The sequence below is a fragment of the Aythya ferina genome (genome assembly GCF_964211825.1).
Source record: "Aythya ferina genome assembly, chromosome: 1".
NCBI lineage: Eukaryota > Metazoa > Chordata > Aves > Anseriformes > Anatidae > Aythya > Aythya ferina.
The window spans coordinates 128,370,098-128,394,816 of NC_140296.1; the positions used below are offsets into that span (position 1 = coordinate 128,370,098).

Below are 24,719 nucleotides of genomic sequence, written 5' to 3' on the forward strand. Positions count from 1 at the left end.
GAAATTAATTTTTTTGTTTGTTTTTCACATCTGGGGGGAAGATTTAAATAACTGAGGTCCTGAACTGAAACAGTAAGCAACAGAACGAGCAATACACGTTTTCCATATAGTGGTACAACTTCACCTCATCACTGCAGCAATTTCAGCTTTTCCTACTCTCTGTTCTGCTGCTTTTCAAAGCATTTCTAAGCAGTTTTATACCTGCAAATGATTGCCTTTATTTTGAGGTTTGAACTAGGTAAAACTAGGGTAAATGGATCCAGACTGCCCAAGTGAGATCAGAACAAGTACTGTTTCATTTTCTGGTTTAGAAACTGAGTAAATTTTTTTCAGTGGATGAAAGCTGGTCAAGCTGAGGTGTAAAACCCTGTCTCATATTAGGCAAACTTGACCAGTAGCCAACATTCTTATCATCAAAACTGGGGCTCAGACACCACATAGGAAAAGAATTTTTCAATGTATTTAGCAGCTGATAAGTAAATCAGAACAATCAGTTCTATGAATATATTAGGAAGATTGGAGAAAATCTCTTTAATTATAGACTAAAATATCACCTCTTTGTGATTGTGAATAAAGGCAACATTTGACCTCAATTTTGAAGGAACATGGCAACTGCAGCAAGAATGTTTGAAGGATATTTTTCTTATTTAGACTTCACTTTTGCTATGTGACTAGTTAATCAGATCTGCTTTATTCTCTCTCTCTGTCTCTCTCTCTCTCTTTTTTTTTTTTTTTTTTTTTTACCGTGTTTTCAGCATCTTTGCCAACCTCTACAAAATTCCTCAGAGACAACTAGGAATTTCTTACAATAATCATGGAATCTTTGAATTGATATAAATGGGCATGTACATGTGTGTGTGTATATTTAATGTCTCATTCTATCATTCTGAGCTTCACTTGTACATTTCCTGAGCAAGACCAGAACATTTGTAATCACTGTAGTAGCAAAGGAGTGAGAATTGTGCAAGCCAAAGGAAATTTTGAATGCTATTATGTATTCATGCAATAAGGCTGTCAGTAACTGTCAGTAACCTCTGTCACAACATTTCATTTCATGAACTGTTATTACTGTGTGTCTGAAAAACTTTGGTGATCATGAAACTATTAAGTTTTTGAATTATGCTGTTGAAAGGAATTTGATCTGCTAGTTGCCAAGGAAGTAAAAATTAATATCTCCAGAACTAAATTGAATATGATTTCTAATCTGTCAGGGAACCCAAGGAATCCATCTGCCATTGATTCTGGGCTAATTCTGGGTAAATGGACTTTTGTTATTCTAAGTAGCACTGGACAATAACGATTTGAATCATTCACGGTATAGATTACCAGAAAAATTATGTGGTATTGTGAGGCTGCTGAACAGACAGGATTGCACTCAACAACTTTACAATAAGAAAAAAAAAAGTATTCCAGAAACAGGAGAAAGAGTCAAAATGACACCAGAATCCCAGATGCATAAAACCAGGAAAAATGATAAAATACATGTCCATCAGGGATATGTTAATGTGACTCATTAGAAACAAATGAATGATTTGTTGTTGTTGTTGTTGTTGTTGTTTTGTGTTTTCGTTTGGGTTCTGTTTGGTTTTAAGAAAAAAAAAGTCACATAGTAGTTAAAAACTTAGGCAGTTCTGCTTTGCAGATAGAGCAATCAAGAATGCAGGTACACAATGTCATCTTAAGAAAGAGATGACTGGAGAATTAGATGCCACCTTCAGAGCATAAAGACCAATGGAAGCTAGAGGAGGACCAAAATGGAGAACTGAATGCCTCTGTAGGCATTCTCAACACTGACAACACTTATGGTATTATTTTCCAAGCCCTATTAAAAATAAATAAAATAAAATAAAATAAAATAAAATAAAATAAAATAAAATAAAATAAAATAAAATAAAATAAAATAAAATAAAATAAAATAAAATAAAATAAAATAAAATAAAATAAAATAAAATAAAATAAAATAAAATAAAATAAAATAAATAAATGCCAATGTTAATACAGAGACCACATCTTTCAGTAGGTATTGCCTTATCTTAGATTTAAACTATATGATTGTATATTAATTTATTCACTCTAATGTGTATGTTCTTCTGGGCATTTAAGTTTATCTGAATATGTAGGAGTTTCTACTTGCCTTTATTAATCCTTTGATTTCAGTCATTATTGCCATACAAGATTCAGTCACTACTAGACAGAATCTGCTGTGACTGTCCATTTCAATGGATATTCTGTCCACTGTAAGACATATTCACTCCCACACATACTAATATTTTCTAGCATAGTCTCCTGCCCTGAACCATGCCCTTGAGGAACTTGTCCTACTCTGATGACTACAGAGGAACTTGCACTGACTGGCCTCTGATTTTAGTGCTCATTTTGATGTTAATCATGCTGCTCCTTTTCCTCCCTAACCAGACTACACAGAACAAGGCAACATGAAGAGTGCAAGAGCTAATCTTTGTTTGTTTGGTTTTTTTTTGTTTTGTTTTGTTTTGTTTTTGTTTTTGTTTTTGTTTTTTTTGGCTTCTGCAACACAGAGTATTATCATTTACATCTCAAAGGCACCAGCAGAACATTAGTACCTTCCCTGGCCAGAGGAAAGGGAGGGAGTAACTGTGACTCAGACTTGTATCTGAGTCACAATCCTCGCAGCAATCATCAGGGTGGTGCTGCTTTCACCACACTCCTCTCTCAGAACTGCACTCATGCTTAGAGCCCCATTTGGTCTCTGTCTGCATGAGGCTGCCTCATGAGGTACCTACCCTTGTGTACTTGATTTTAAAATTTGGACAACATTTTCTAAGCCACTCAATAAACATATAGTAATTTGAAAAGGAAAAAAAAATAATAATAAAAAAATAAAAGTACACAATAAATCCTTCTAAAACAGCCAAATCTGCCCTTAAGCTTATTCTGGCTAGACTTCAGGCCACAAACACTCCTGTATGCCAAATAATCCTCTTTCACATTGGAAAAAAAAAGGCAGCAACAGAGGAATTTTATTTAGCATTGATAGAAAATCCAAGAACAACACAGAACTGGAAGTTTTCTCGAGCTGTCACAAAATGACATAGTAATATTGTTGGCCCCCAACAAAGACCAAGCAGGTGGTCAGTATGAAGGCAGTGGTCATCTTCTTACCTGCTACACTGGCATATAACACAGCTAACAAGGTTTTTGTAGTAAAAATAAAATAAAAATAAAATAAAATAAAATAAAATAAAATAAAATAAAATAAAATAAAATAAAATAAAATAAAGTAAAATAAAATAAAAATAAAAACTCTTCTAATTACCTATAGGACATTATTTTCTTTTCAGGTTTAATACAGTATGAAGGACACTTATGTTGTTTTAAAAAATGTACAATTTATGCAGAATTGTTACAAGCAAAGCTGTGAAAACTCAGACTTGGATCACACCCACTAGGGCTAGAATTATATTTAATGCACAAAGATTCTCCAATCTGTCATTTACTTCAAGGCATTAAGACACCTACATAGAGGTTTTTCAGTTTCTCTAGAGCCAAAGCAGCCCTAAGACCCAGGAATAAATCTGGGCTTTGGATGTAGATCATAGAACCAGAAGGCTGATAGAAATAATAATTATTTGAGGGTCTACTGAAATTCATAGGAATGAATATGGTTCTGATGGAACTTGAGCTGCCCCTATACACACTAGTTTTATTTTTGCCTCAATAGACTTCTGTATATCTCATGAGCTATGAATAAAATAAGGAAAACACTTTCATATGAGCCTCTTTGCCTGCTTTCATTAAAATATCCTCTTGGAGTTTACACATTTATTTATTGTTGAGCAGAAATCACCATATATGTATAGTTATTTTTTTATTTTCTCACATTTTGAAATTGGCTTGAACCAACATGAACAAGGACAAGTAAATTTAAAATGGAAATTCTCTTAAATACCAGAGGTTATTATGTGGGATACATGAAAAAATGTAGAGCAAACTGAAATTATTCATGTCATCAAACTGTTAATTGATTTTCTGTGTTGGAAAGAAAAGGAGAAGGAGAAGGAGAAGGAGAAGGAGAAGGAGAAGGAGAAGGAGAAGGAGAAGGAGAAGGAGAAGGAGAAGGAGAAGGAGAAGGAGAAGGAGAAGGAGAAGGAGAAGGAGAAGGAGAAGGAGAAGGAGAAGGAGAAGGAAAAAGGAGTGAAAACATTCAGAAGAGAGATCAGGTTTATAGGAATCAGTCTTCTCGGTCATCATCTTCAGAGTTGTTATGATTGAGTTTTCACTTATACAGTACAACCACATTTATTTTTACGTCACCCATGAAATGTTTATTCATCCACCTGTTTCCTTTCTGGAAAGAAGTAGACACAGAATAGATCCATGTTTTGGGGTTATTTGAACCCAATAGAAAGTGCATATGAAATGCAACTGACAACACACTGGATTCCTGGAATCACAGAACCAGTGAATCACAGAATGTTTGAGGTCTGAAAGGAGCTTTTGGAGGCCGTCTGGTCCAAAACCAATGCTCAATAAGGGCCAACTAAAGCAGGTTGTCCAGGACCATGTCCATATGTCTTTTGGTTGTCTCCAAGAAGGGAGACTCCACAATCACTCTGGGCAAACCGTCTCAGTGCTCAGTCATCTGCACAGTAAATACATGCTTCCTGATGTTGACAAAGAACCTCCTGTGTTCCAATGTGTGTCCATTGTTCCTTGTCCTGTCAATGGGCACCACTGAAAAGAGCCTGGCTCCACCTTCTTTGTACCCTTCCTTCAGGTGTTTATAAACACTGATAGGATTCCCCCCTGAGCCTTCTTTTTTCTAGGCTAAACAGTCCCAGATCTCTCAGCCTCTCCTGATAGGAGAGATGCTTCAGTCCCTTGATCATCTTTGTGGTCATTGCACTTTCTCTAGTATGTTTATATCTCTCTTATACTGGGATAATGGTGGTGCAAGAAATGTAGAGAAGTGTTCAAGCACCTGAAGGATTATGTAAATTGTTCATCCTACTGAAGGTAAACATAGCAACCCCTCAGACACTCTAGAATCATATCATAGAATCATACCATAGAATGGCTTGGGTTGGAAGGGACCTTAAGAATCTCGTTCCACCCCCCACTGCCATTGGCAGGGATGCCACCCACTAGATCAGTTTGCCCAGGGCCTTATCCAACCTGGCCTTGAACACTTCCAGGGATGGGGCTTCCACAACTTCTCTGGACAACCTATTCCAGTGCCTCAGCACCCTCTGAGTGAAGAATTTCCTCCTAACATCTAATCTAAATCTCCCCTCTTTTAGTTTAAAACCATTCCCCCTTGTCCTGTCATTGTCTGCCCAAGCAAAACGTTATTCTTCATCTTTTTTTTTATAAGCCATATAAACTTAAATAGTTTCATAAACTATTGAAAAGCTGCAATAAGGTCACACCTAAACCTTCTCTTCTTCAAGCTGAACATCCCCAGCTCTGTCAGCCTTTCTTCATAGGAGAGGTGTTCCAATCCTCTGATCATCTTTGTGGCCGTCCTCTGGACCCCTTCTAACAGATCCAAATCCTTCTTGTGTTGGGGGCCCCAGACCTGGATGTAGTACTCCAAGTGAAGTCTCACAAGGGCAGAGCAGAGGGGGACAATCACCTCTCTCAACCTGCTGTTGTCCTGGCCTGCAAGGGCATGCTGCTGGCTCATGTCAAACTTTTCATCCAATAGAACCCCCAAGTCCTTCTGTGCAGGGCTGCTGTCAATGAGTTCTTCTCCCACTCTGTAGTCCTGTCTGAAATTGCACTGACCCAGGTGCAGCACCTTGCACTTAGAACCTCATCAGGTTCACATGAGCCCACTTCTCAAGACTGTCCAAGTCCCAATAGATGGCATCCCTTCCTTCTGTTATATTAACTGTACCTCTCAGCGTGGTGTCATCTGCAAATTTGCTGAGGGTGCACTCAATCCCGCTGTCTATGATGTTGATAAAGATATTCAACAGTACCAGTCCCAGGACTGATCCCTGAGAGGCACTGTTTATCACCGGCCTCCACCTGGACATAGAGCCATTGACCACCACTCTCTGGGTGCAGCCTTCAAGCCAATTCCTTATCCACTAAATGGTCCACCCATCAAATTCATCTTTCTCCAATTTGGAGATCAGGATGTCTTGGGGGACCTTGTCAAAGGCCTTACTAAGTCCAGGTAGATGATATTACTCAGTCTTCCCTTGTCAACTGATGCAGTCACTCCATTGTAGAAGGCCACCATGTCTGTTACCAGTTCACCTTTCTCATCCATCAGAGGGCATACACTTTCCTTGACTTTTCTTTTCTCAGCAATGTACCTGTAGAATTTCTTCTTGTTATTTTTTGTATCCCTTGCCAAGCTCAGTTTCATCTGATGGTGCATGGGAGATGCACAGAAGTTTTGGTGCAGCATGGGAGATACACAGAAATACTGGTGTGAGCTCTGAGTTTGCTGCCTCATATACATGTCACCACACACTGCTAGAAGAAGCCAGCTCAGTCTTGAAAGCTGTGTACCAGCAGTAGTGCAGCACAGTGCTATGCCCATGGCATTTGCCTTGCTACAGGGTTTATTGTGTTGGGGTGCTGCCATGTTGACATTTATAACTTGCTCCAGCTCTGGAGACCCATTTCTCAGAGCCAGTTTAGGAGTTGCTGCAGGGCACTCTGCGGGTGGTGGAGACGAGACCTTGGTGCTGCACAGAATTCTCACGGATATGTGTCACCAGAAACATCAATTTAGGCCATATAAGGATTAGGTTTGAGGCAACCATTTGAAAAGCAGGACCCTTGTCAAGAGGCTGGTGAGCTGAGATTCAAGACAAGTCATATGAGGGGGGTGGGCTAGGCCTAGGAATCCTTTATCAGATCAGATTTGTATTCCTTCTGGTTTATTTCTGACTGTGGGCAATGCCAGTTATTTCAAAAGAAATTGAGCTGTAGACTACTGCAATTTATCCCCAGGGAAAGCCTAATTTTATATTTTTGGCTTGTGTCTTGAACAGAAGATTTATATCTATTTGAAAAAATGCTGATAAACGTTTAAGTTTTTGGACAAGATGCTCTCCAGTCCCAGGGGAAATGCATTCTGGAAAGCTCTGGAGTGGATGTTGGAGGCCTCAGAAAGACTCTTTCAGTCTCAAGCCTCAGGGGTATGGGATGAGCTTATATAAGAGCAAAGTCACTTTGGGCTTTGCAGGTTTAGGCTAGAAACAGAAATATTTCCAGAAAGATGCAAAATTCACATCTTCTGTTGTGTTAAAGGACAGTTTCTTTTCTTCAGACAGCATTTTATCCCCTGTAAAACTGAACACTGATGACCACATGTTATGATTTAACCTGGCAGGCAACCAAGAACCACACAGCCACTCACTCACTCTCCTCAGGTGAAATGGGAAAGAAAATCAGAACGGTAGAAGTGAGAGAACTCATGGGCTGAGATGAAGACAGTTGCGCAGATTAAGTAAAAGCTGCATGAGCAAGCTAAGCAAAACAAGGAATTCATCCACTGCTTACCTTCATCAGGCAGATGTTCAGCCATTTCTAGAAAAGAAGGGCCCATCACACATGTAACCATTTTCTGGGAGGATAAATGCCATTATTGTAAGTGTTCCCCCCTTATTCCTTCTTTCCCCCAAGTTTTATTACTGAGCATGACACCATATGATATGGGATATCCCTTGGATCCATTTGAGTCAGCTGTCCTCCCAGCTTCTTGTGCACACACAGTCTCCCTTCTGGCAGGACAGCATGAGAAGCAAGAAAATTTTTGACCATGTAAGCATTGCTCTGCAACAACTAAAACACCAGTGTGTTATATGCACTATTTTCACCCTGAAGCCAAAACACAGCAGCATACCAGAAAATTAACTTTTTCCAAACATAAGACAGAACACAACTTCAGTTCCCACACCTCCCAGGGATCACCCAGCACCTTCCAAGAAGTTTCATTCACTGGTCAGTCCCTCTCCACCCTGCTAAAACCCAACTATCGCTGTAAAGCAGTGGACCAGACAAATGGTGAAGTACCTCAAATGAATCCTCTCAACCTGCTTCCTCCTTCAGAAACACTCAGCTAACTGAAGATTTATTAGACTGTCAGGGAAAAACAAGGCATTCAGGAGACCCTCCTGATCCCATCCTCAAACTCATTAACTTTCTGCTTTCCAAAGTGCCCTGGTGGTGGCATGTTAACGAAGACATGTAATTGGTAAATGAAATTGATTACACAACTGTTTGAATGAGGTAAATTGTCCATCTCTAGAGAAAAGGTATAATTTTCTACTGTGCATAAATCAAATACAGGTCTCTTAAAAGCACTAGGTAACTAGAGAGCATTTCAAATTGGTTACAAAGTGCTGGAGAAAGCACTTGGCAGAAGGAAGGGCTTGGACACAAATGACCTTAGCAGCTCTTTTCTATCTCCAGTTTCTATGATTCCATGAATTTTAATTCTATGCTGCACAATTTAATTAGTGCTTGCAAAGAGCTGCAGAAAAATGATTTCCATTTACTCCTTTAGACAGGTCTTTTCCATCATCAGTCAGCTGTGAGGGTGCTGATGTATAGTTTAATTGTTTCTACAGAAACATTCATGTAAAATTGATTTGAGTCTTTCTAAAAACCTCACATTATGGCATTACAGATAGAAAAAGCTCTCAGATGTAGTCCTAAGAAAACCCCAACCCCCTCTTCAGTAAAACAATCTGATTCTCACCACTTTGAAAGACTACTCAATATCTTATCCTTTAATCATCCTAATATCTTCATATGTCTGCTTTTGAATTGCTACACACTGTCAGTTCCCAAGGAATCGATTCCTTTACACACTTACTCCACTCATAATAGCCATTTTACTAATGACTGTTTTTGCCTTTTCCTTCTTAGTTAGAGGAGTGATGTATTTCTAGGTTATTTTTGGAAACGGAGAACAATTCTTTTTCCTCCTGCACTTGCAGCAGCGTTATTGTTACACCTTTCACTTGTCCTTAAAGAGGTCCTCCAAGTTTGTTCTGAATTGTTACTTTGTTCTGGTTCCTTCCTATTTTGCAGTTTCTCCTGAAGCTGTAATGACTCTATAGAGAGAAAGAATTCTCAGTGGCTGGCCATATAAATTCCTAAATTATGAGCCTGTATATTCATGACTCCATACAGTTTACATAGTTTGCATGGAGCTATTACTTTTAAATGATTAATGCTCTTCAACAACTTCTTATATTTTGCTTCTTGTTTATCTTTTTTTTTTTTTTTTTTTTTTTTTTTTTTCTTATCTACATTACATTGATTTTCTTGTATAGTCTGATATGGTATGAAACATAAAGAGATCCCAGACGCTAAGTCCCTACAGTCTTCTAAGGTCTCTAAAAAGGTCCAAGAATGTCAGGTGTCTAAGATTTCCATCAGTATTAAGATTTTAACTCCACTAGATAATCCTAATATAAATGATTAATTCAGTCTTGTTCATTAGTCCACTAAGGTAACCATTCCCACCATTGTAGTGGGTTTACGTGGCAAGGTTTTGGTAGCAGGGGGCCATAGGGGTGGTTTCTGTAAGAAAGATCTAGAAGCTGCCCCATGTTTGGGAAGGGCCCCATTGTTTTCCAGAGCTGAGCCAATAAGCGATGTTGTTTTGCGCCTCTATGAAAGCATATTTAAGACGGAAAAAAAAACGCTGCACCACACAGCAGCCGGGAGAGTCAAAGGAGTGAGAAAACAGCCTTGCAGGTGCCAAGGTCAGTGTAGAAGGAGGGGGAGAGGTGCTCCAGGCGCCGGAGCAGAAGTCCCCTGCGGCCTGTGGTGAGGACCATGGTGAAGCAGGATGTCCCCCTGCAGCCCATGGAGTACCACGTGGAGCAGGGTTCCATGCTGCAGCCCGTGGAGGAGACCACGGTGGAGCAGGTGGCCCTGCACCGACGGAGGCTGCCGCCTGTGGAAGACCCCTGCCGGAGCAGATTCCGGGCCGGACCTGTAGCCCGTGGAGAGGAGCCCACGCAGGAGCAGGTGACCCGGCAGGAGCTGCTGCCCGTAGGGGAGCCAGGTTGGAGCAGTTTTCTCCTGAGGGATGGACCCCATGGTACGGACCCATATCTGGAGCAGTTCTGGAAGAGCTGCTGCCTGTGGGAAGCCCATGCCGGATCAGTTCAGCAAGGACTGCATCCCGTGGGTGGGACCCCACAGCACAGGGGACGAGAGTGACCGAGAAGGAGCGGCAGAGAAGAAGTGCTGTAGACTGACCATAACCCCTATTCCCCCATTCCCCTGCGCCGCTCGGGGGGAGGAGGTGGAAGAGGGTGGATGGGGGGGAAGGTGCTTTTTTTTTTTTTTTTTCCTTTGTTTTCTCACTTCTCTCGCTTGTTAGTAATAGGCAATAAATCTTACTATCTCCTTATGCCGAGTCTGTTTTGCCCATTACAATAATTATTGCATGATTTTCTCGTCCTTATCTCAATCCTTGAGCCCTTTTCACATATTTTCTCCCCATTCCTCTTTGAGGAGGGGGAGTGAGAGAGCGGCTGTGGTGGAGCTCGGCTCCCCACTCGAGCGGAACCACGACAACCATTCATTATAACATAATTTTAGACAAGAGGATTAAGACCTTCAGTAGCACAGATTAATTCACAGGAAGACAAAGTGGATAGTTTTTGCGAAGAGGCAACAAATAATAATTTATATTATAAGATCTTACTTCTGGAGCTGATTTATTTCAACTCTGTACCAGAAAGGAGAGCACTATGTTCTGTGAATGTGCTGAATAAGAAATTCTCCCTAAAAACACAGCATAATATACAAATAAACACTTTGCCATGGGAAGATAACAGAAGGAAGGTGTTGAGACTTGTCTAAAGCCACACAGGGTGTTAGTGTCACAGTCCAGATTAGGATTTTGCAAATCACTCATCATTTCCCTCGCTTGACCTGGTATCTGGGTGTTACTCAGAGAATCACAAAGAATTCTGACAAGTTTTACCTTTGTTCCTGTCACTGGCACTGAAGTAGGATCTGAGAACACAAGCATAGAATTAAGATTCTAGCCCAGCATCTTTTCCTTCAATGGATAACTGAAGACAAAAGTAATCTGGTTGAAAGGTATAAAAAAAAAAAAAAAAAAGGTGAAAGCTGTAGCATACATTCCATGTGACTGCAAAATAAGTTGAGACAGGTAGGTCTGCTAAGAAATAAATACAAGCAGGGAGGTGGTCCTGACACATTACTGCTACCATCCAGGTGTTTTTTTTTGTTTTGGTTTGTTTTGGTTTGTTTTTTGGACAGAAAATGGAGTGTGAAGTAGATCTCCAGGACCTATCAGAAAAAGGAAGAGCTTGCCAAACATCAGTAATTCTTTCCATAGCTCTTGGAGAAATTTCATCTATGATCCCCAGCTATGCATAGGTCAGAAAAACTATTTATTATTATTATTTTATATATATATATATATAGCATATATGACAGTGTATTTATATAAGATACCAACTTTCATTGCAAGTCTTGCTTGAAAATCATTGTAGTGACTGACTGTGATAATCTTTCCATGCTTGTCATAAAAAGACAAATTATGTAGGTGAAGTGCTAAACCAAAAGATAAAGCTAGACATTCAAATCACATGTTCTATTCTCTGCATGAACATTACTCTCCTGTCAACAGGATCCAGAATCTGCCTGGTATAATAAGCACCCTGGAGCTAGCTAGTGATCATCGTATCAATTTACCAGTACATGTACAGTCCCTGTCTCTGATAACACTCTTGTTTCTGGGACATCTATGCCTTGGTTGCCCTTCAGGTAGATGTAATGACCTAAGCTTCCTTGTAACAGAAGGATATGGAAAACTGATTCTGGGATCATTTATTTGTTTTCCTTTTTTTCCTTTTTTTTTCCTTTTTTTTTTTCCTTTTTTTTTTTTTTGTTTTTGTTTTTGTTTTTTTTCCTAGTTACTTTCTTTAGGAATTTTGTGCCAGATAAAATAACAATGATAAGGACTTCTTAAATGGAGGATCATACCCACACACTTTTACAGTCAGATCCCATACCATTCCTAGAATCCCTGGAGAGAATTACAAATAGGGCTTAGAAAGATAACGCAAAACTTTTAGAGCATTTCTGTCCTTCATAATTCTTATCATTCCTAAAAGTCTGTGGATTTTGATCGCTATCTTCAAGACAAAAGACAAAGTTTCCTTTCCTGTCACTCTCCATCATATGGTAATAGTTCAGTACTTGTAGCTGAAGAGTATATGCCATTCTTAAAGACTAATGCAATGTCACTTTTTCCCTATATTGCAGGATTTTATTTTCTGTAGCTCCCTCTATGAATAAAAGGGAAAGGATAGACAGCAACAGCTAGCATAACTACTGATAGTATCCGCCATCATACCAGCACAGCTTGAGAATTGTAGGGCACTGTTCCAGACACAGGACTTTGAGACATGCCAGCTTTATCCAATTCAATAAATGATTTAATTCACAGTAATTGCAACATCTAGAGCAGACTTCACTAACCCAAGTAGAATTCCTAATTGGACACAGACTTATCCCCCCAGCTAGACAATGCCTACAAAAGCACTATTTAAAACCAATGGATTACAGTCATTCTCATTGTTCCTCTGAAACTGAGGGTGTGAATCAATTTGAAAATCTAAGCTCAATCAATATTTGTGTCATCCAGGATGTTTTTTCACATATATATTATACACAATTATAATTTTATATATAAAATGCAATTATACTGTTACACATAAACATATGGAGGAATTTTTGCTTCATTTCAAAGGTTTCCAAAATGCTAACCTGGGAAATATTACAGATAAATCATGCAGATAGAGAAGCGTCTTAGTTTTCAAAATTGTTTCAACTGCCTTCATGAAAGATACCTTTTCGGCTAGATTAGGTCAAGAGTTATTGGTGAAATGCCATAACAGAGATGTACAAATATTAGATAACCAGAGAACATTTCAAATAAATATTTCACTACCTCTGCCTTCGCTCCTGTACTCATTGACAACAATTATTTTCATAGTAACTAATGAATTTTACTCTGATGGCACCCAGTCTGTGCACTGAGATACAGAAAAAATGAAGACATTTTAAATAGTAAAACATTAAAACACAGCTGAAGCTTTATAGATTGTTGAGATTTATGATTCTAGCCCAGGGACTGTCACAAGTTAAGTTGCAAATGAGCCCAAAAGAAATAGTGTAGATTAAGGGGACATGGAGGGGACTTCCATGACAGTGCTTTCTCACAGTCATTTCACACATGAAGCTGCGCAAGCTCAGTACCAATTTCCTAATGAGGTAATGGAGTCACTGATCACTTACAATCACTAAAAATCTACTGCCACCTTTCATAAGACTGGAGAGGGCAAAGAGATTTAAGATTGCAATGCAGTTAATTACATTCAACCTGCTTAGACTACCCTGCATTTTCAATATTACAGAGTAATATATTTCTGCAAATTGCTGGGTAGTAATTTTAGGCACTAAAAGGAGGGTTCTACTGTGTCAGATGACTACCAGTTGTTACTTACAAGTTGAGGATAATTATAGAATCACAGAATATCCTGAGTTGGAAGGGACCCACAAGGATCATTGAGTCCAACTCTTGGGTCTGCACAGGACCTCCCAAAAATCAAAGTGTATGTCTGAGAGTGTTGTCCAAATGCTTCTTTAATTCCAGCAGGCTTGCTGCCGTGACCACTTCCTTGGGGAGCCTGTTTCAGTGGAAAACCACTCTCTCAGTGAAGAAACATTTCCTAGTATCTATCCTGAACCTCTCCTGACACTGCTGTTCTCTTGGGTCCTGTCGCTGTCCCCAGAGAGCAGAGCTCAGTGCCTGCTCCTTTGCCCCCGGCCCCATCAGGATGCTGCAGGCCACCATGAAGCCTCCCCTCAGTCTCCTTTTCTCTAGGCTGAGCAAACCAAGTGACTTCAGCTGCTCCTCATACATCTTACCCTCTAGGCCCTTCACAATCTTTGTTGACCTCCTTTGGATTCTCTCTAACAGTTTTATGTCCTTCTTATATTTTGGCACCCAAAACTGCACACAGTACTCCAGGTGAGGTGCAGAGGTGCACCTGAGGTGCAGAGCAGGGCAATCATTTCCCTCAACAGTCTAGCAATGCTAGCTAGTTGTGTTTGATGCACCCCAGCACACAGTTGACCCTTTTGGCTGCCAGGGCACATCATTGATTTGTATTCAACTTGCTGTTAACCAGAACCCCTTGATTCCTTTCCATGGAAGCTGTTCTCCAGCCTCATGTCCCTAGTCTGTACATATATCCAGGGTTGCCCCATCCCAGGTCCAGAATCTGGCACTTTCTCTTGTTCAACTTCATATTGTTGGTGACTGACCAGCCCTCTAATCTGTCAAGATCTCTCTGAAAGGCCTCTCTCCCATCAAGGAAGTCAACAGCTCTTCACAATTTACTGTCATCTGCAAACTTGCTTAGTATACCTTCAAGTCCTAAATCCAAGCAATTTCTGAAAACATTGAAGAGAACTTGTCCTAAAATCGAGTCCTGGAGAACCCCACTAGTGACTGGCTGCCAGCCTGACGTAAACCCTTTTACTATAAGCCTTTGAGCCTGACACATCAACTTTACATCACATTATGTATTAGTCTAGCTGTATGCTGGACATTTTGTCCAGAAGGATACTGTGAGAATTGGTATTGAAAGAATTGGTATTGATTGGTATTGGATTTGCTGAAATCCAAAAAGATTACATCAACTAACATCCCTTAGTCAACTAGGTGTTAGTTTTGTCATAAAAGGAAATTAAGTTCATTAAGCAGGACCTTCCTCTCATGAACCCATGTTGGCTGTGGCCAATGACTGTGTTGTCTTTCAGGTGTTTTTGTACCAGGACTGGCTGGGAGGTTATCATTACTGCAGTCACGGTCCTCCAACTCTGCTGGTCCCAGGGCCCATCATCTGTGTTGAAGATAGAGGCAAAAAAGGTGTTAAGCATCTCTGTTTTTTCTACATCCTTATTTGTGAAGTGACCATCCTCATCAAGTAATGGACCAATGTTGTCTCTGGTACTCCTTTTCCTGTCAAGATACATAAAAAAAGCCCTTTATTTTTTTTTTTTCTGTCCCCCACAGTACTGGTCAGCTTCAACTCTAATTGAGCTTTGGCAGCATGAATTTTCTCCCTACAATGGCGAACAGCATTTCTGTAGCCCTCCCATGTTGTCTGACCTCATTTCCAGTGGTCATACATTTCCTTTTTCTGCCTAAGTTTTAGAAGAAGATCCCTGCTTAGCCACACCAACTGGCTCTACCTGCTTGACTTCCAACATTTTGCAATTGCCTGTTCCTGTGCTCTTAAGATGTGGTACTTAAAAAGTCACCAGCAGTGACTGACCCCAATGCCTTCAAATGGAGTTTCCCAGGGGACCTTACTAACTAGTTCCCTGAGCAACCTGAAGCCCCATATCCAGGGCTGAAGTTTTGGTGGTAGTTTTCCTTCTGTCACCTTCTATCAAAGATTTTAAACTCGACTACTCCCCTTCAAACATAAATCTTTTAATAATTGGCCACATGTTAATATCAGCCTTAGTTTTAGGGGACAAGAGCTCTCAAAATTAGTAAGTCCTGATACATTTTGTAAAAATGGGCTGTAGGACAGCAGAAAGCAACTCTATTAGTTCTTCATTTAGGGTAATGATGGAGTATGATTTGAGTCTTTGTTAACTACAAGAGAATACACACCAGAGGTCAAGCTTGAGACATAAACCTTTGGGAATCAAGACCTTGTTAATGTCACTATAAGTAGAATGAATTTCAGTAACAGTTAGAGACTTCTAACATGTATGCATGAAGTTGGGAGTTCTGGGGCCAATATTATCATAGCAATAATCTTTTCTCCTTGTGATTAAAAATAAGAAATGTGAATGCAGATAATGTAAATAGGACATTGAGAACACGATTGCTTGGGAAACCTGTGATTACAGCAAGAAAAGAACAAAAACTGTAGAGGAAGAAAGAGGATAAATGAAATAAACTTTTTTTTGTGTGGATTAATATCAAAATAATCTTACATAAACCTAATAAAAATACTGAAAACTGAAAAGAGAATTAGTAACTTAGTATGATAACATGTTGCATGTTGGAGGTAATGTCACATGATAGTAGACCAACTAGCATGTGACATTCTTTATTTGAATTCCCATAAAGCAAGCATTGCTTTTAACACTTCAGTTCTGAAACAGTCTAATACTTCACAGTCTTTCAGTGTATGTAAAATTATGTCTGCATATGTCTGTATTTGTTGATACTAGACTAGATTAGAGCATACTGAATTTGTGTGCCATCTGTGCATTTTCTTACTTTTTCCATCCATGCTGTTTGGAAAGATTAAAGGGAATGAGTACAAAAAGGTAAGATACTGGATTATTGTTAAGGTATGATGTTCTTTAAAGAAGCAAGATTTGCCACAGAAAGCAGGATTACAGTTGACTGAGGGACTTGGAACTGAATTGAGGAAGGGTGTGTATAAGTATGCTTTTATGAATTTGGATTCAGTGGGACAAATTCGTATGTTCAGGATTATAGTGGATTCAGAGCAGTATTTGCATATCAACATTGCCTCATATTTCAGTGTTGTAAAACCCTTACAACTCATTTCCTACCACACAGCTCTGATAAAAACAGCTCAATATGGTTGGAATGTAACAGATGAGAAGAGTGGTTTTTAAAGGCTTCTTGCTGTAGATTAAGCAGGAGAACAGCAGCTTTTCATCTATTCCTTTGTAGATCTGCAGTGAAGAATTTCAGGGAATGTACTGGGTCTGGCTGGAATGTTAACTTTCCCTGCAGCAGCCCATACAGTGCTGTCCTCTGCACTTGTAGCTGGAACAGCAGAGTTATCACACCAGTGTTGTGTCTACTGCTGAGCAGTGCTGGCACAGCATCAGGCCTCACTCTAACCCTCCTAGGGGGTGGGCAAAAAGTGAGAAGAGAAACATCACCAGGGCAGCTGACCTAAACCAACTAAAGGGATATTCCATACCATATGATGTCACACTCAGCAATAAAGGGTGGAAACAGGAAGAAGAGGGGAGGGGTGGGCTCTCATTGGGAAAACGTCGGTCCTCCTCCTGAACACCGGTTACCTGCGTTGAGGCCCTGCTTCGAGGATGTGGTCAATTTGTGGGAAGTAGAAAGTAATTTCTTTCCTCTGCACTTCCACATAGCCTTCATTTGTTTTATTTGTTTGTTTTCCTCCTTTTTTTTTTTTTTTTATTTTCCCCTTCCCCCTCCCTTTTCCCCTTTCCCTTTTTATTTCCCTTTAGTTAAATAGTTTAGTTCATAATAATCTTTCTTTAATTATTATTATTATTTCCCTTTAATTAAATTATCCTTATCTCAACCCGTGAGTTGTTCTTTGCTTTACTTCTCCCCCTCCTCATCTAAGGAGAGGGAGTGAGAGAGCAGTTGTGGTTTTTAGGTGCCCAGCATGGTAAAACCACCACAGGGAAGGATATAGATTTAGTGACAAACAAGTGAAGTGGTTAGAACCCCTTGGTCTAATGATATTTTATTTTTTTTTATTTTTTTTTATTTGTTTTTAATGGATTTTATTCCAAATCATAGTCCAATCATTGTCTAATATTTGTTTAAGCAGTTTCCACAGTAATTGGCTGCAGCAAACACACAAAGTCTTATATGGCTGGTATGATCACTCTGCTATTAATTTATAAAAATAAATCACAACTTAGATGTCACTTTGCAATCCCATATAGGGAATTGATATCCAGCTGGAAAATATGCTGGTTTACTTTTTTTTTTTTTTTTCTTTTTTTTCCTTTTCATAAAGCAGTAATGCAATTTGTTTTCAAGGTTGACCAAAACCCCAAGACAGCATAACAGCATCAAGACTGGTTAGCACAAGCTAATACTTTGGGTCCTTATTGTTTCCAGTGTGGAAAATGGCTTTTGGTGAACTGTACATCACAGAGATCTTCAGAATACACACACAAACCAGAGGCTATATCACTGGATATCTTTCCAATATAAGGTTATTCCCTGTTTTTAAATTCCTGAAGCTGTATCGATATTTTCTCAAAAACAAGCACCTTCTAGAGCTGTTTGGAAGACAAGAATTTTCCATTTTCATTATCATTTAGAGGTTTTGGCATTTGTTTTGTCTGCTGTTTTTGGAAGAAAAAGGTGAATTTGAGCAAAAATTGAACTGGAAAACATTTTCCCCTCTTAGGAGAAATTAAAAAAAAAAAAAAAAACAGCCCCACCACTGCAATGCATATCGAGGGACAGACAGAACAATTGTGCCACTGAGGGGGACTAATGTTCAAATCCTAGCTTTGTCTCTTGGGACCATCTAGTTCACTGCCATGTACTCTGGACTACAAAATTAACCTGTTGTCCTTATTAATAGATTTTAAATTATTTAAATATTCAACAAAACCAACAACAGTCAAGAACAGCTTTTCTAAAGTAGCATTGTCCAAGCCTCTTAAAATACCTTCACAACCACCATAATTAGTGTTTGCCCTCAATAACACTATAACATCCACAAAACATCCACAAACTCTTTATTTGTATATATAAAATAAACTGAACTTCATGAAACCACTAAAACTGGTAAAAAAAAAAAAAAAAAAAAAAAAAAGATAGAAATATCCATTATTGGCAGAACATTTTTCACCAAATAATAGCTCTATTTTTGAACTGTCAGGGAAACAAATCTTGCACATCTGGAAAACAGACATTTGTTATTCTGTTAGATAATGAAACATACTGACTTGATAGACATACTGTTTTTACACTTATTACTATCTTTTCACCCATGTGCTGATCTCTTTCTCTGTCACACGCATAACAAAATACCCCTCTCCTCCAAAAAAGCAACTATTTTTTATCTCAATTCAAATAAATTATCAGTCCAAACAAAATCATATAAAACTTATAAAAGAATATATTTAGCTTTAAGTTTCATGTTTTGACAGACCAAATGAGATGATTTTGCTTTCAGTAGCTTGTTTCTTGTTTCCAGCTATCTCTGTTGGACCAAGAAGGTATTTATTACCTGTCCCTATTACACTTGCCTCTTTTTTTTTTTTTTCTTCAGAGCATTAGATACATTTCCTACCATTAAGCTGTATTTTTCATGCTTCAATTCAGTCTCTGATAGTAAGCAACAAAATTGAAATCTACTGTTTGAGGTAGAGTATTTTTTGTTATAGAATCATAGAATCACAGAATAGTTTTGGTTGGAAGGAACCTTAAAGATCAACTAATTCCAACTTCCCTGCCATTCCCTGCACACTAGACCAGGTTGCTCAAAGCCCCATCCAGCTTTGAACAGTTCCAGGGATGGCTAATCCCTGGGCAACCTGTTCCAGTGCCTCACCACCCTCTGAATATAGAATTTCTTTTCCTGGAAGGCTGATAGCTTTCCTGTAGCTGTTAGAAGTTCCAGTCAGATGGAAGATACTAAAAAATGTTATGTAACTTTTCTTCTTAGGGATTCTTGTGGTCTCGGCTACATAAAATAGTCCAAAAATTTCAAAATAAAGCCACCTGCCCATTCTGCTACTACTCCAAAGATGCTGTTGTCAGGTGTCTCTCCATGTCACACTGCATGTGACATGCTGTTGCTCAGAAGGCACCCAGTCAACACCATTTTTTGACACAGAATGGACAAATGGACGTAAGTGAGAGAGACTGGAAAGAGTAGGTCATTAACAAAGGTGACTGGGTAAAGATGTACCTGAAAGGATTGGTGTAAGGAATGCAAATCATGCCATTTTGTTTACATTGACCTATAATTCAGGAGTAGAGGAAAAGAAGTATAGTTAAAAGTCAGAAAAGTTAAAATTGATAAAAGGGCAATGATATTTCAGTCAATGTCAAATTAATCTGCCTGTTATATGTATTTTTCACAGATAAAAAGAATGAAAGTAACAGAATTTTTCATTATTCTGTTAGAAGGTATAACTGAATATGCACCATAAATAACTATCTTGAGTAAAATATGTATCAGTTATTAATAGAAGTTATTTTTAATGGTTAAAAAAAAAAAAGAGATATCACACAGTGCATAGTTAGTATGAATGGAGAACACTAAATATAAAATATAAAATATTGTCATGGTTTAACCCGTCCGGCAGCTTAACACCACACAGCCGTTCACTCCCCCTCCCCCTCCCTCTCTGGGACGGGGGAGAGAAATGGAAAGTGAAGCCCGTGAGTTGAGATAAAGACAGTTTATTAAGACAGGAAAATAATAATAATAATAATAATAATACAATGATGATAATAGTACTACTACTAATAATGTGTACAAAACAAGTGATGCACAATGCAATTGCTCACCACCCGCTGACCAATGCCCAGCCTAACCCCAAGCAGTCTGGCCCCCTGCCCTGGCTAGCCACCCCTATATATTTTTTAGCATGACGTCAGATGGCAGATGGTATGGAATACCCCTTTGGCTAGTTTGGGTTAGGTGTCCTGGGTCTGTCCCCTCCCAGCTCTTACTGCACCCCCAGCCTGCCTGTTGGCAGGACAGAGCAAGAAGCTGAGATGTCCTTGGCTTAGTATAAGCACTGCTCTGCAACAATTAAAACATCGGGGTGTTATCAGCACTCTTCTCATCCCAAGCCAAAACACAGCATTCCACCAGCTACTAGGAAGAAAATCAACTCTGTTCTAACTGAAACCAGGACAAATATAAATTAGATTTAATGTAAAAATCCTTTAATTTACTTGTTTCTGGACATAAAGTGTTCAGGATAATGAACAGACGGTAATAACCAGTCAAGATAATGATGGTTTGCATATACTTATTTGCAGGTAAGTAGAAGTACTGTATGTGAGGAAACAGAGGATTAGATCCCATTTAAAAAAAAAAAAAAAAAAAAAAAAAGTTAAAAAAATCAAAATTATGAATTTAAACAGAGATAAAAAATCACTTGCTCTCTAGTGCAATTGAAATAAAAAGTAGTCTGCCATAGACTTTATGAGGTCATAGAATCACTCTCCAGCGTCTCATCACCCAGTCTGTAGGTATAGCCAGGGTTGTCCCATCCCAGGTGCAGGACCTGGCACTTGTTCTTGTTAAACTTCATGCAGTTGGTGATTGCCCAGCTCTTCAATCTGTCCAGATCTCTCTGCAAGACCTTTCCACCTTCAACAGTCACCAATTCCTCCCAGTTTAGTATCACCAGCAAATTTTCTCAAAAATCAGACTTGTTTCAAAATTTTTTAAAATTTGTTTCCAAGGACATCCAGTCCATTCTCTTACCCTAAGCAAGATTACATAAGAGCAAACTTCAGTCTCATATCTCTTAAATGTTTGTCTAAATTGCTCTTTAAATATCCTGATATCTAGTAAAAGACTTGACAGCTTCTTTAATTTTTAATTGAGCTAATGTAGCATTTCACTATCTTACCATTAAAAAGGTGTTTTGTTTTGTTTTGTTTTGTTTTTTGGCTAATACCCACCCTAATTCTATTGAGACAATTCAAACACATCATGTCTTTTCCTGTTCATTGTGACTACTATCACGTCCCTCCATATTCTTCCCTTCACTAGACTAAACAAGCCCAAATCTTTCAATCCTTTCTCACAAGTCTTGTGTTCTGGACCTCTAATAATTCTGTTTGTTCACCTCCAGATTGTTGCCAATTTGTACAGACATTTCTTAAACTGTTATCTGCCATTAGCTGGACATACTATCTTAGCTGAAGTAGCTGAACTTTTACTCTTATGGGGAAGTATTACTTCCCATATCTTATAAAGCACACCCCCATATATACATCCTGTAAGAGTACTTTTTTTTTTTTTTTTTTTTTTGTAGCGGTATTTATTAGCTCAATCACATTCAAATTCCCTTTTGTAGGACTACTGTCTACTCAGTTGTTTCAGACCTTGTATTTATCCCCTTGACTGTTCTTATCAAAGTACAGCATTTACTCTTCCTCATCTTTTTCTTCTAATTGGAATATTTATTTAAATTCTTGAGTTAAGGAAAAAACAACAAAACAAAACAAAACAAAACAAAACAAAACAAAACAAAAAAAAAAGCATTTTCCGAATTCAAAAGACAAGACGTTCCAGTCCAAAAGAGGAATTGCACACACAGCGATGGAAAGAGAGAAAAAAAGAAAAGAGTAAAAAAAAAAAGTTACCATATAGATGCAATTTCACTACTCCAAAGTTATCATTAACATAATCTTTACTCCACTATTACAAATGGCTATAGTAAAGTGACCCGAGGTATGAATTACTTCATTTTGTCTACATTTGAATCTTGACATAGTAAAAGGAATCAATGACTTCTAATTTCTCTTTCTTAAATAAAAATACAAATATATATGCTTATTATGCATATGAATTAATAGAAGGGCTTCGGAGAAAGGTAGATTTTCTGTCTTGTCAGAAAGTAAGAAAGAAAGGTCAGAAAAAGAACAACTTTTTCTTGATTGCCTGTTATGTTTTAGAGTAAAAAAATGTAATTGTCTTCAAATAAATGAAAAAATCCAGATCACCAAAGAAATACTTCAATCACAAATCATTTTTCTTAAAAAAAAAAGATTTGTTCCATTTGTTCCATTGTCAGCAGAACACACAAATCCAAATTCCCTGGAATTCTAAATTTTGTGGTTGAACTGTCCTCTGAATTACAAATTCTGGCCAAAGCATGTTTTGTGGCTAGAGCCTTACTTCCATTGCCTTACTGCTTAGTTGTTGTTCTGGTTTCAGATATTATATTTGAGCTTGTGCACCAGGTTTTCACTCAGTAAAGACTACTTTGGTTCTACTGTCCCAGACACCAATTTATTGTAATTTGCAGTTTAGTCTTTGAAAACTGCAGTGTCAAATCTGGCTGAAATAGGAAAGGAGTTTCAAAGGCATATTCTGTTCAGAGGGGAGAATAACAGACATCAAAATTAGTTGTTAACATCAATCTTGTTTTTATAGGAAATTAAGCTAGAAAGCCTGTTGCTTTTTGTCTACTGTTAAGTGTCTTCCTTCAAAATATAAGCTGCTTTGTTCAGGTTTTCTAGAGATAAAATCCTACTTGGGATCCAAAGAAAGGTCTTTCTATAAAAGAAACTTTTAGAGATCATCTGGTTGTAAAAAAAAAAAAAAAAATAATAATAATAATAAAAAAAAAAAGGTTCCTGTGGGTCAAAGAGAGATTGTGTAAAAATTCTACAAGCACTGAGACAAGGGGTAAAAATGAAAATTGAAATTTCATGCTTAATTGCAGCTGGCATCGGTGAAATCCACTCTCCTAATTCACTCTGCAGCAATGACAAAGACATTACAATTACACTACCATTTAATTAACAGTGGCAATAATGCAGAAAACAACAATTACAAACACATTAGAATTTGAACCAGCCAAATCTTTTATGTTTTCAATTCTAATTTATTTACACATTTCCCCTCCTAATATAGAACTATTTGGAAATATCAAATTTCAAAAGAAAACTGTGCAAAAACACTGGAATATGCTATGAAAATATGAGATCTCAGCCTAGGTGACATCTATGGTCATATATCTGAAAAGTGAAGCAATGTCCTGAGAGTCAGTTTTCAGTTCTGATCGTGTTTTTTTGTTTGTTTATTTGTTTGTTTTCCCTAGAAAGGAAACAACATGAAGCCCTTCTCTTTTCACTTCAAAAACAAAGAATTTACAGGGTATTCATTATATATAATTCCACTTAAAATACGTCTCTGTGAAAAAGGATTATAAAAGGAGGGAGGGGAAATAAGCCAGCAAAATTATATCTGATATTTGTAACTGATCATTAAATTGTTGATTTTTCCTACCTTCTTGGTTTTCCAAGGTTCCCTCTTCTTTTCCTTCAGAAATTCTTTGCATTGTTGCAACAGCAGTTCCTAGTTCATTAATTCAAGCTTAGGCATCCAGTCCTTTTAAATGGGGGTTCCCTCAATCATTTTCTGGTCATGCAAGTAACCTTCTTCTCAAATATATATATATTTTTAATTTTTTTCTCTCTCTCAAAAGCAAATCCACCAGTATTATATTTCCCTATCAGAGAACAAATATATGAATTAGAAATTCTTCCTTCTTTCCCCCACAGCAGCCCATTGATTTCATGCACACTTTCTCAGAAAATCCAGCAGCTTCACATTCTCCCTGCCCCCAAAACCATTGAGTTTCCCATTCCCACAGTCTTCTCTGGCACCGCTGAACACACCATGCTTGTTATTCCCAAGGACTCGATAAAAAGCACAGAAGCTGGGTGTCTTCTCTGGCAGCTCTTCCTTACAACAGCACCAGCATGACAGTGGCAGCAGATGGGCTGCCTAGCAAGCCTGAGTTAACAGCACAATGTGACAAACCAGTCTTCCTGTGGGCTCCAATATTTGGCTGGTTGGCAGGCTAGGAAGTGATAGAATCCAACCTCCCTCTCTTTTGTACATTAGATAGGAAACAAAAACCCTTCCTCTCCCTCACAGTTTTCAGAGTGAGACAGGCTTAAAGACTTTCACTATGTGCAGACAATATAGGCAGCCCCATTCTCCTTTTTTAAACTAGAGAAGGGAAACACTTCCCACTTCTAATTCACCTACCTTTCCATGACTTGCTGGAGACCTGATTCCTGCTGTATACACCTGCCTCTCCTGCTTACAGTGTGTGTGTGTTTGTGCATGTGTGTGCGTGTGTTAGTTTCTGTGTGTGTGTGTATCAAAACTTCTCAAGCCTTTTGGAGATGTTTGTTTGAAAATAAT

At 38.5% G+C, this 24,719-nt stretch overlaps 1 long non-coding RNA gene across 1 annotated transcript in view; it reads right to left on the bottom strand.

Moving 5' to 3' along the window:
• The window catches only part of LOC311431383, a 58,558-nt gene extending 34,678 nt beyond the window's left edge, over positions 1-23,880 (bottom strand). Inside the window, exon 1 of the long non-coding RNA XR_014689384.1 lies at positions 23,793-23,880. This is a non-coding gene — a long non-coding RNA (uncharacterized lncRNA). The remainder of the gene's footprint in view (positions 1-23,792) is intronic.
• Between the last annotated feature and the right edge of the window lie 839 nt (positions 23,881-24,719).